Raw genomic sequence first — 12,913 nt, 5'->3', positions numbered from 1 at the left:
TTTTGCAGCCATTCCCTTATATTCTTCAGTAAAGAAGATAAAGTATTTAATTGCAGTCTATGCATGTATGCATTTAAGCCAGCTTTTAATATTGGTTTTGCTCATTAATTTTAGTGCATGTGACTGAATGTATAGCCAAACATTTTAGCTGTGATCTCCACTACAAACTTATATAGTATTGCTGCTTTTTTTTTTTTTTTTTGGCCAACCTTACAAAAATATATAATGATATGCAGACACGAAGATTTTGAAAGAGCTTTGAAAATGTAAACATCTGGGATCTTGATGTGAATAACCATTAGGAAAAAAATGTATCTAAGACCCAGTGACAGGGAGAAAGAACTAAACTTGCTTAAAATGTAATTATACTAATAAAAATTATAAGAAAACTGACATTGTTTAAAATAATTTTCCCCACAGGGAAAAGGAAAATGAGGGACATTAATGCAAATTTATATTGGCTTCTAAGACAATCACCATATGAATTACAAAAATGGGCAATTCCAACTATTTCCATGTTGTTTTCCATCTGTGCTCCAAGAAGTCTGTCCAGTGTTTGTATTAGTCTGGAAGGTGTGTTTTGTTTTTCTTTTTAAGGCACAGGTGTTTTCATGTAAAGGCCTATTTTGGAGATCTTCTACTTCAAAACCCTTTTTCATACAGTATATTTGTATCACAATATTTAGAGAAATGTAAAATCTATGGGAAAGTTACATTAAGTGCAGATCAGATAATTTGGTGTAAGCATTACTAAACAACTCTGGGGACTTTGCTGTATGAATCCAGTACCAGTTCATGCATTAGTATTAACAAACAGTATCCTATCATTATGAAATGCTCCTTTCTAACGAAGGTTCATTTTGCCAGTGTATACCTCCTCCCAAAGCCATAGCTACTTGACCATGATTTGCTAAACAAAAAATTCCCTGCTTCACAGGCACACACACAGTATTAAACAAAACAAACAAAAAAAAAACCCTCTCACCTCTATGGGTGTATGTGTCTTCCTCAATCTCGGGTCCTCTACCAGAGGCCTGGGGATTTCAGGGTTCTGCAGAGTATCTCAGCTGTTCCTAGCACTGCACTCTTCTGGACAGAGAGCTCTGATGTCGTTCCTGGGATCTGCTGGAGCCACTCTGCTGGAGCTTAGGAGTCACAGTCCTGAGTGCTCCTACCACCACTGGGGCCACTTTAGCCTTTACTTTCCACATCCTCTCTAGTTCCTCCTTCAGGCCCTGGTACTTCTCCAGCTTCTCATACTCCTTCTTCCTGATGTTGCTGTCACTTGGGACTGATACATCTATCACCACCACTGGCTTCTGGTCCTTGACTACTACCAAGTCAAGTCTGGTTGATTGGCCAGGACCTGCCTGTCAATCTGGATTTGGAAGTCCCACAGGATCTTAGCCCTGTTATTCTCCGTGACCTTCAGTGAAACTCCCATCTGGACTTGGGAGGGTCAAGCCCATACACTGTGTAGATATTCCTGTACACAATGCCAGCTACTTGGTTGTGCCGTTCAGTGTATGCTGTTACGCCTGCATCTTACAACCTGCCACTATGTGTTGGACTGTCTCTGAGGCCTCTTTGCACAACCTGCACCTTGGGTCCTGTCTAGGGTGGTAGGCCCCTGCTTCTATGGTTCTGGTGCTTAGTGCCTGTTCTTGTGGTGCTATGATCAGTGCTTCAGTGGTGCTGTTTTTTAGTCCAACCCTTTCCAACCATTGGTAAAATTTCCCAATGTCAGACACTTCAGCTATCTGTCAATGGTACTTGTCTTGCCATGGCACTTCCTCCACTTGAACTTCCTCCCATGTCTGCTGCTGCCTCAGGCATTCTCTCGGCAGCTCATCTTTGGGTGCCATCTTGATGCTATACTCCTGGATGTTCTGGGTTTCATCCAGGACAGTGGCTTTGACACTCACCAGACCCCGGCTACCCTCTTTCTGGCTGGTGTACAGCCTTTGGGTGTTGGACTTGGGATGGAAACCTCTGTACATTGTGAGGAGCTTCTGAGTCTTCATATTGGCAGCCTCCATATCTTTCTTTGGCCAGCTCACTGTACCAACAGGGCATCTGATGCCTGGCAGGGCATAAGTATTGATGGTGTGGATCTTGTTCTTCCCATTGAGCTGGCTCTTCAGGACCTGTCTTATCCTTTGGTGGTACTTGGATGCTGCTGTCTTCCTTGCCTCCTCATTGTGGTTCCCATGTGACTGTGGGATACCAAGGTTCTTGTAGCTGGTCTGCACGTCTGGTCTGGCCACTTGTGCGACCTGTCTTGAGTTGACTGCCAGGGTTGTCCTCCATTACCCCAATGAGTTCTTAAGGAAGATCCTTAGTGTCCTGCTGACTTTTTATAGAGCCAGGCATTCACAGATCCATGTGTATGACATTGAGTTGCAGGCTCTCTGTAGTCAATCCAGGCTGTGCTCAGATTGGTCTGTCTAGTCCTTGAGTCTCAGACAACTGCTCTATCTATGAGCAACTGGTGTTTTGAACCTCTGTTGTTGTTCCCAATACCCTTCTGAGCTGTGCTCATGTACAGGCCCATATGGTCCTGTAGCTTGGTGGCTATGATGCCTGATAGGACTTTCCATGTTGCAGAGAGGCAGGGTATTAGCCAGTAGTTGGATGTTCCCTTGTGGGGGTCTTTCATGATCAGCACTGCCCCTCCTTGTGTTAGTCAGTCTGGGTGGGAGCCTTCTGGTAGCAGCTGGTTCATCTGTGCTGCTAGGCATTCATGCACTGTTGTTGGAGGTAAGTCATCTTACAGATTCGCATTAGTCTGTAAGTCTTCTTTTAAAAAAGACATGCACACACTTTTTTTCCCCCTGCAAACGTCTATTTTGGAACTCTATAAAAAAAGGGTTTTGAAATACTAAAGTTGTGTCACAATATTTGGAGAAGTAAAAAATCTATTGGAAATTTATGTTAAAGGCAGATTGTATAATATTGTAGAAAGAATATAAGAAGCTGATGAAAGCAGACAAATGGATAGCAGTGCAAATGGCTGTAGATATTGCAACTGAAAAACATGGGTAGTTCCAAAAATCGTCCTGAAGTACACAGGAGGGTCTGCTTACCCAGTGAATTTCAATCCTTTCCATAGTGCTTACATAGTCCGTCTGTTCGTCCGTCCGTCCATCCTTCCTTCCTTCCTCTTTCTCTTCCCTTCCTCCCCCGCTTTTCTTCTTCCCAGCTGCACTCTCTTCCTATTTACTTTTCTTCTCAGTGCAGTTACCTCCTTTACCCATCTCTATCTTGTTTGTCCATTCTCCTCCTCCTTTTTTTCTTTGCTGCTTCTGATGGAAGAAGGGGTAGGAATGTTTGTGAATGTCTGTAGTGTCCTTCTGTGTGTGAGAGATAAAATAGTTGCTATATGCCAACATGAGAACTATTAATTTGATAACTATGGTACCATATTTTACAGGCAATTTATAGTTATATAGTTCAGTAGTTATTAATTCAATTACTATAAATTTATCTTTTTTCTGCAGCCCCGGTCCTGTTTTTTTATCATTGAGGATTGGCAAATAGAAAAGCATTCCATCCTCATACATTTATTGGAGAGCGGAACCTCCAACATGAGTTTCAGCTGAAGCTAAGTAACTTGAGACTGATAATATGTAGAAGGTGAATGTTGCACAGGATCTTTGTCTCTGATTATTTGTTTTTTATCTTTTCTCCTGGGGTGTGGATGTCATCTTAAATGTAGGGTCATCTTCATTTTGGATAAACACCATAATATAAAAAGACAGCTCATATCTAGCATTGCAGTGACAGACAGAACCAAAAGTTGACTTACAGACTTGCTGCTTTTCCAACTAGAGAAACACTGCCTATCTTTCTATATGTAAAGGAAACAAACAAAAACACACAACCCTTTTGTCTCTCAGGATAATTCAAATATAACATTTTAATAAAGTCCAAACTGGAAGATGGATAGCTTTGAAATGGTTGTTAAAAATGTTTCCATTTCAACTGTAATGATCTATTGAACATATTAGTTCCATCTGGCAGGTTGAATTTTCAATTGGCATCTGAAATATCCAGCATATCATTCTTGGCACTCCCTTTTTCAATGGAAATTTAACAACTATAATGGGGCTGTATCTGTAATAACTAATACGAGAAGCGTGAAATAACTGCATTAAGATTTGATTCCTCATTCAACTTCAAAAATTTCAAAACCTTAAACTTGGATGACAAGTGAACATGTGTCAGGCTTTAAAACACTGGTGTTAACTGGTTTTGTTCCTATTAGGCAGGATTCATACTTATCCACAGGGGTTTGTAAGCATTTTCAACAGGTGGATACATCTGGAATTTTGAGTTGATGTTGTGGACATTCATAAAGGAGCTACCAAGGGAACTCATGTATTCATAAATGGTTGCTATAGTGAGCATCCATGTACCAAAAAGCTAACTGGCCTTTCCATTCCAACAACTCCCAAGAATACCCCAGTCATCCCAGCTTACCTTTGCCTTTTTCTGACAGGTAAGCTGACTTCCAAAAAACCCCTCCAGCTATCCTTTATTTTTTATCTAAAACTGCATATCAGGCCAAAGTGAAGTTCAAAGACATTACTGAAAGAAAGATGGTGCTGGAAACCAAGGTCTTCCTTTATAACAGGTATCTGTCTCTCTTTTTTAATTAAAATAGTATTTCAAAAATTAATAATCAGAATTGCAAGGAATCTGAACAGTGCAAAGAGCCAAGAAACAGCAAGTTGGCATCTATGGGCACCATTATTATCTATTTGTGGCGTAAATTCATTTAAGTCAGTGGGATTTTACTAATGCAAATCCCCCTGATTCTAGTGGCTTATTTTTAAGCACAATTAAGCTATTAAATCTAAGCCATTAGATTTTGCATTGCTTACTACTGCCAATAACGATATGCAATAACAGTTAAATTTAATAATCTATGCAAGAATATAGTGTTCAGTTTTCATTTCAGTCCAAAATGAAAATGAATATGGAAAACCTAGACCTTGAACTTGATGGGTCCTGTTTTTCTGTAAAGGAGATTAACTTTTCATCCACTATTTAGTTCATTTCTTAAACTATGTACTATGGCAGAATATGGAGACATAACGTTTTAGGATGCCAAAAGAGTTCAATTACACTATGCACAGCATGCACTTTGGCTACATTATTTGTGCAGTTTCTGTAGGGAATTGTGAAAGGTCTTACATTTAACATGCCTGGCTATCTTCCATCTGGCCTTCACTCAAATCCATAGTCTGGCTGCTTACTGGATGCCGAGTGGGAAATTGGTCATTATATTAAGAACTGATGGCAAATTATTCCAATGCACTTTATTTTTCAGTCGGTCTGTTTTTAATTTGGAGCCAGTCCAAATTTAAAATTTCTGAGGTTCAACAAGTGGGACTTTAAATCTGTGCTTCAGACTAAAAAATGCTCTTTGTTTCCAAAGCAGACTTTTTTCTTTACGGCCTGTCTAGCTTCTATGCCATCTGCTGATACTACAGAAGATCCATGACATCTTCATCACCTTCTATTACGATCTTTTTGTTTCTAACTAGAGGCAGCTAATATTTTATTATTGCTCAAGGTTCCCAAAATTTAAAGCAGCTTGGACTGAACAAAAGCACTTTCCCACAGCTAAAATATCCCTTTGGATGAAATTATTCAATATGTCTCTGCAAAATGATACTTTTGCTCAAGGTTTGTGTGTTTCATTTCTTAAGCTTTAAATGTCTTTGTGATAGCTGACCTCTTTTTACTTCTAAAATATTTTTTAAATAACTTCCTATCACAATGGATGTTTAGAAAAATGATGCTAAAGTAAACAATAGAATTATAATGTTGATCTAACTTTGGCCAACACACAACTAGTTGCACACAACAAGTAAGAGTCCTAAAGAACAGTATTTTTTATTTCCTTATTAGATTTACAGTATATCCCAAGTATTCTTCAGATTTTCAGCCAGCATCTATAATTTGCTTCCCTCATTTTATCATTTCAGTAATTCAGCCAGGTAGATGAGGCTGAGAGGGAATTATCACTAAATTCAACCAGTAAATTTCATACCTGAGCAGGGATTTGAATGTTCAGCCTGTCCAGTCATAGGCCAATCCTTTAACCCCATTAACTAGCATCTCATTAACTGAAATTTCACTCAGGATATATTTATTGTCAAAAGAAAGTGGTGATTTTCCATCTATTTTCTTCTCATCTTTAACCTTCATTGCTACTTCCCCATTGTTCTGGGAATTACTTTCTCATTTTTTCCCAGCTTGTCAAAGCAGAATTTGTGCTGGGATAAGGGACAGCAGAGGGAGGAAAAAATTCTTTCCAGTATAAATACACCCAGCATAAAATGATGTTTCTGTATAGGGGGCCATTCTACTTGCATAAGACAAACTTGGAATCCAACTCTTCCTTTTTGGTTTCATTTTTTAGTTCATACTGTTGTTAGTTTCATGAAGGCTGCCCCCAAAGATAAATATGTAAATATGTCAAGATGACAGTGAAATAATATCCATGCTATATGATGTAATTGTTAGGTGAGGGCTTATTTGCTTACATGTAGTGATCTTTTTACTTATTTTCATCTTTTTTTACATCTTGTGTTTTCAGTTGAGTTTCTCAAGGTGTTAATGCAATTGTTGATTATTTTCATACAAAGAATATCTATGGGACTGTGCTTAACATGAAGGGCATTGAGAAGTAAATTCTTGCATTTGACCTTGTAACATAATTACATTTGTATAACCAGGATTAATGAGCCAATTATTTTTGACAAGATAGCTGGTGCAAAACCCTGTTTGTTAAAAATACAAACTAGCAAAGAAAAGCAAACGAGAAACATCCCCAGTGTTAACTCTGAATTAGATTGGCTTTTATGCCTGCAGTAAGTTCTCAAGAAATTAGCAATGATTGTGATCTCACTCCTGCGTTCTTACACTGCAATGAATGTCATTATTCTTACTGTATTTTGTCTTGACATGACTGTTTGTAGGCATATTTATCGTATACCCCACTATTTCACATATGGATGAACAGCAGTTTACAGATTAACTGAATAAACAGTACAATTTAGAAAAAACTGTTTGTCAAGGACTTTCTTATAGAAAAGATACATGAATTGTCTTAGAAGTGTAAGTATTTTACTTAGGACCATCCTTGAGGACAAGGTAGCTTTGCCCATGTTTGCAATAGCTGTAGTTTCCATTGTCCTACCTAAGGTTCAGGAAATTACAGAGGAGACCAACAGAGAAGAAGCAAATTGTGCTTTCAGAATTCACCTAATCTAGAATACACACTAAGGTTACTATTGGCATGATGATGAAAATGATGATTAATCCCACCTTTTTCTATATTTATAACTCAAGGCAGTGAACATGCCTAATACTCCTTCCTCCTCCTATTTTCCCTACAACAACTCTATGAGGTGAGCTGGGCTGAGAGTGTGTGACTGGCCCAAAGTCACCCAGTCAGCTTTCATGCCTAAGGCAAGCCTAGAACTCATAGCCTCCTGCTTTGAGAATAAGCATCAAGACGATGGCATAATTTGAGTTGATTTTTTGGTGCTGCTTCCTGTATGAAAAGCCTTTAGAAGAAAGAAATATGTTATATCACTACATCAGACTGGCTCTGTATCTGTATCTTAATCACTACATCAGACTGGCTCTGTATCTGTCAGTCCTCTCTCCTCGCTCTGCCCTGACACTGAGTAGGACGGTTTGCATACCATGAAAATGGTGCAGAAGAATTAGACTTGATGTGAACACATTAGCGCTTTGCTGTTTACTAAAGCAGAGGGTCTTTTTTTCAGGCTTTCATACAACCCTGGAAAAAAGTTGCAGCTGCTTTAAGAGTTGCACTACGAGTTGATTCCTTCAAGTAGCAGCGTCTTTTTTCAGGTTTATGCAGAAGCCTTCAAAACAATGGCTTTGATGAATAGCAGAAAGCTGCAGTGCTCACCTTCTCTCAAGGTCCAAACATTTCTGCTGGATTATTTTTTGAAGGATGTCCAATCCTAGGCAGTAAAGCAGAAATAGCTATGAGATGGCATTCTTGTCTGCCAAGTTTTCCATGCTTATAGTTGCATTTGTTTCCTATGTTGCTCAACTGAAGAATGTGCATTGACCATTTCCGGCTTCATACAAAGGCTATTTCTGTGCAAACCCAGCCTCACTATATTTTCAAAGGGTGATTCTACTTTCTTCCAAGGCAAGTTTAAAGCAGCTATTGTAATGTGCGCAAACTAATAGACAAGCTATCATTTCAGAACATTACAAAAATCACTTTGGCACAGCAGCCAACTGCAATAGAAACTAGTTTCTTAACATTTCTTTGGATATAACATATTTATTTCTTCTAAAGGCTTTTCGTACAGGAAGCAGCACCAAAAATCAACGCAAATTATGCCATTGTCTTGATGCTTATTCTTAAAGTCATTGACAAATAGGCATAGGGAGAAAAAAGAATAACTTCTCTCCCTCTCCCTCTCTCTCTCTATATATATATAATTAACATTAACATTTAAAGATTATATATCCAGCTTTTATCTGAACAAGCAAAAGGTTTCATGGGTTGAACCAATATTTCAGCCAGATTAATTCATCTTTGAAATAAAATCTTTTTGAAACCATATTCTTAAAAAGATCAAAAACTTACATGGGGTTGGAAAAGGAGGGAGTGAAAGGGAAAAAGGCAAGGGAATGAAAGTATATTTAGTTAGCTAAAGAATAACTAAGAGGAGGCAGAGCATGGTTTCTGATTTTGAAAGAAGAATGTGGAATATATCCTTATGACTAAAGTTTATTATTTAAAATAATAACTGATTCAGATTTTACAAGTGCAGTATAGGTGTAGGAACAGACTTCTTTGTTCCTATGTCCCATAACATCTTTTAAAAAATGCTATCCAGATGATGCAAACTATACGGAAAGAGGGGTAGGAAATGATGAAGTTGGACTATACCATTCAGTATAATCACTTGACTTTTGATGATAACCCAATATTTATATTCCCTAACAAATAACATTGTCTGAAACTAGAAACAATATCTAGCCATTGTGAAGTTCCTTATTTTTAAAAAGAACAAAATTTACTCACTTTTTGGAAGACTCAAATTGTTATCTGTGCACTGGATATGCAAAAAGATAGGAAATTAGGAAAAATCCAAGATGGCAACCGGGAGTGAACACTAGGTGGGAGCTATGGTTACCAGTTCTTACCTGAGCACCCTGGAGGGTTTCTTCTTCTTTCCCGCACTAGACTGTGGACTTTGGGGGTGCCCAAATCTGGTTGTGTGCGACAGAGCCCATGGCTAGTGGAGGCTGGGTGGATGCAGCAGACAGCCTGGAGAGTGGCCGGGGAGAGACCTGGATTGTGGCACCCTAGGAGGCAGCTGAGTTGGTGCTTAGGCAACTGGGACAGCAGCGATAGCATGAACAGCTCCAAAATCAGCCAAATTTACACCCTGATGGTGGCAACGGCCAAAGGACTGAGGGCGATGGCCCAAAGAGGGATTTGGGCGGCAGTGGCAACAGTGCTGAGAGCAGGAGCTGAAGTGCTGTGGAGCCCATCACCCCTTAGTTGATTGGGTGTGTCTGATGGTGTTTGGCTGAATGGAGGGGCCCCTGACCAGGGAAACCAGAGGACTGGGTTGGGGGGGGGGAATGGAAGCTCTGGGGAGGTTAGGGCGGGTTATACCATTCAGGTGGTGATGGGGAAGGGATGTTATGATGGGAGTTGGAGGGTGGGCTGCTCTTGGGGAAGATGCCCCCAGTGTTTATTATTGGTGGCTTGTTCCGGCCCTCTGGACTCAGGCTCAGGCTCTGGACAGCAGATCCATGGAGGCCATGGCTTTTGGCTGCTGCTTCTTAATGCCAGGTCAGTCAGCAAACCCCCCCCCCCTTATATATGATTTGATCACTGAGGAGCAGGCCAACCTGGCATGTATCACCAAGACCTGGCTGGGCCCTGAAGAGTGGGGGTGCCCTTTTCAGAAATGTGCCCAGCTGGGTTTACAGTTTGGCACCAACCGAGACTCCAGGGCAGGGGAGAAGGGGTAGTGGTTGTCATCCAAGAATCTCTGTTGGCCTCCAGGGGCACTGCTTCACAAGTGACTGGTTGTGAGACCCTGTTCCTGAAGTTGGGCTTGCAAGCACAATTGGGACTGTTGTTACTGTACCAGCCTCCCTGCTGCATAGCAACTTCCCTGCCTGAGTTGCTAGAGGCCATTGCAGGGCTGGCAGTGGAGTTCCTCAGACTTATGGTCTTGGGGGACTTCAGTCTGCTGTCCCTAGCCCTCAGAGACAGCTCAGGAGTTCATGGCCACCATGGCAGCCATGGTCCTGTCCCAGATTATCCATGACCCAATTCAGGATAGTGGTCTCACATGGGTCTTGGTTTTCTTGTCAGAGCAGTGGCAATGTGATCTGAAGGAGGAATTACATCTGTCCCCCTTGTCAGATCATGTCCTGGTGGCCTTGAGATTCTCCTATGCTACCCCCTTCCACAGAGAGGCAGGATACATTCAATTGGTCCACCCCTGGTGACTGATGGACCAGTTGGGTTCCAAAGGGAGCTGGGGGTTGTATCTGAGATCTACTGCACATCCAGCAGAGGCCTTGGCCAGTACATGGAATAGGAAAATGGCCAAGGCCTTGGACAAGATCATGCCTGTTTCACCTCTCTTGACCCATCGAGCCTGACACTCCTTATGGTTTACAGAGGAACTGAGGGTCTTGAAAAGGGTTAAGAGACATCTAGAGTGCTGCTGGAGGGATATAAGGACTGAACCCAACAGAACACAAGCTAAAGCCACTATTAAGGCCTACCTTGTGGTAGTAAGAGTGGCAAAACGCCAATATTTCTTTGCTCTTATTGCATCTGCAGAATGCTGCCCAACAGCCCTGTTTAAGATCACCCAATCCCTTTTGGGAAAGGGTAGCCCATCTACAGGGCCACACAAAGGAGTTTTCTGAGCATCCAGAGGATAAAATCACTCAGATCCAGTTCCAGTTGGATGCTAAGCGTGAGGCATGGTGTGTAGAGATGCCCATTCTTACCTGTTATCTGGGAAAGTTTGATCCTATTGAACCTAAGGAAGTGGACAGGGTCCTCTGGATGGTCAGTGCCACCACTTGTCAAGTAGATCCATGTCCCTCCTGGCTGGTCAAGGCTACTCAGAAGGTGACATGTGGGTGGGTCCAGGCGATGGTGAATTCATCCTTGAAGGAGGGAGTGTTTCAAGCTGCCTTTAAAGAGGTGCTGGTGCATCCCCTCCTCAAGAAACCATCACTGGATCCCACATACTGGACAATTTTCATCCAGTCTCCCACCTCCCCTTTTTAGGGAAGGTGGTTGAGAAGGTGGTGGCATTCCAGCTGCAGAGGATCCTGGAGGAAATGGCTTATCTGGACTCTTTTCAGTCAGGTTTCAGGCCTGGATATGGGATGGAAATGGCATTGGCTGCACTCATGGATGATCTCTAGTAGGAGCGGGATGGCGGTAGCACATCCATCCTTGCTCTTCTTGACCTCTCAGCGGCTTTTGATACCATCGACTAATATCCTTTTGGGTTGACTTAGAGAGTTGGGAATGGGCAGCAGTGTTTTGGGCTGGTTCTCTTCCTTCCTCCAAGGTCAATCTCAATTGGTGTTGATTGGGAGCAAGAGGTCCAGCCCACAGCCCCTCCTCTGTGGGGTGACACAGGGTTCAGTATTCTCTTTGCTCCTTTTTAACATGTACATGAAACCACTGAGTGAGATCATCCGCCACCATGGGATGAGGTATCATCAATATGTAGAGGATACTCAGTTATACATCTCCATCCTGCGTGACGTGAGTGATGCTGTGACCACCTTTTGCAGTGCCTGGAGGCATGGGGGTCTGGATGGGGGTAACAGGCTTCAGCTGAACCTTGGTAAGATGGAGTGGCTATGGATTGGAGGTCCCTCTGTATCTGAGGATTTACCATCCTTGGTTTTGAATGGGGTTGCACAGCCCCGGACAGAGCCAGTGCATAATCTGGGGGTCCTCTTGGACTCACAACTCCTACTCAAGGAGCAGGTGGCAGTCGTGGCCAGGAGGGCCTTTGCCCAACTTCATGTGGTGTGCCAGTTATGCCCTTTCCTGGATCAGGAGGCTCTCTGGTCAGTCACTCATGCCCTGGTCACCTCTCGGCTAGACTATTGCAATGTGCTCTACATGGGGCTACCCTTGAAGAGCATCCGGAAGCTACAGCTGGTTCAAAATGCAGCTATGCAGACAATCTTAGGTACCCCAAGAATGGCACATATAATGCTTTTACTGTGAGAGCTGCATTGGGTCCCAGTTTGCTTCCAGGTCCAATTCAAATTGTTGGTTATTGCCTTTAAAGCCCTACATGGCATGGGTCCAGGTTACCTGAGGGACTGTCTCACCCCCATCACATCAACCTGTCCCACCTGGTCAGGAAGAAAGAGCATGCTGCAGACTCCATCAGCAAGAGAATGTCAGCTGGCGAGGCCCAGGAGGACAGCCTTCTCTGCCATTGCTCCCACCCTTTGGAATATTCTCCCCCCAGAGGTGCAGCAGGCCCCTACCCTCCCAGCTTTCCAGAACGGATTAAAGACCTGGCTCTGCTAGCTTGTGCAGGGTGACAAGAATCCTATCCAGTCCTGGGGGTGGCTGGCGCCTTGATGACGGTCCCCAAGTTACTGCCTATTTTAGTTACTGACTTGGATTATATTTATTTTCTATTTATTTAGGATTGTTTCATATTGTAATTTTAATTTATTTCAATTGTTCTGTGAACCACCCAGAGTCATTTTTTAATGAGATAGGCAGTGACAAATTTGATAAATAAATAAATAAATAAATAAATAAATAAATAAATAAAGTAAAAGTAATACACCAATGTGATCTAACCCCTTTGTGGTAGGC

The 12,913-nt window shown here is 41.9% G+C and overlaps 1 long non-coding RNA gene across 2 annotated transcripts in view; it reads right to left on the bottom strand.

Annotated features, from left to right (window-relative positions):
* The window catches only part of LOC148213792 (uncharacterized), a 189,720-nt gene that overhangs the window by 73,149 nt on the left and 103,658 nt on the right, over window positions 1-12,913 (bottom strand). The window contains exon 1 of one of the 2 annotated variants that reach the window (XR_015793818.1): window positions 986-3,277. The exons of the other annotated variant lie outside the window; for it this stretch is intronic. This is a non-coding gene — a long non-coding RNA (uncharacterized LOC148213792). Of the gene's footprint in view, window positions 1-985; window positions 3,278-12,913 lie in introns of those variants that run through there. 2 annotated transcript variants of the gene reach the window in all.

The sequence above is a fragment of the Python bivittatus genome, unplaced genomic scaffold (genome assembly GCF_059951505.1).
Source record: "Python bivittatus isolate LINGU-HERP-01145 unplaced genomic scaffold, Pbiv_v1 ctg000850_np1212, whole genome shotgun sequence".
Classification (NCBI taxonomy): Eukaryota; Metazoa; Chordata; class Lepidosauria; order Squamata; family Pythonidae; genus Python; species Python bivittatus.
The sequence above is the reverse complement of the archived record's forward strand: the minus strand, read 5'-3'. Positions and strand labels throughout refer to the sequence as shown.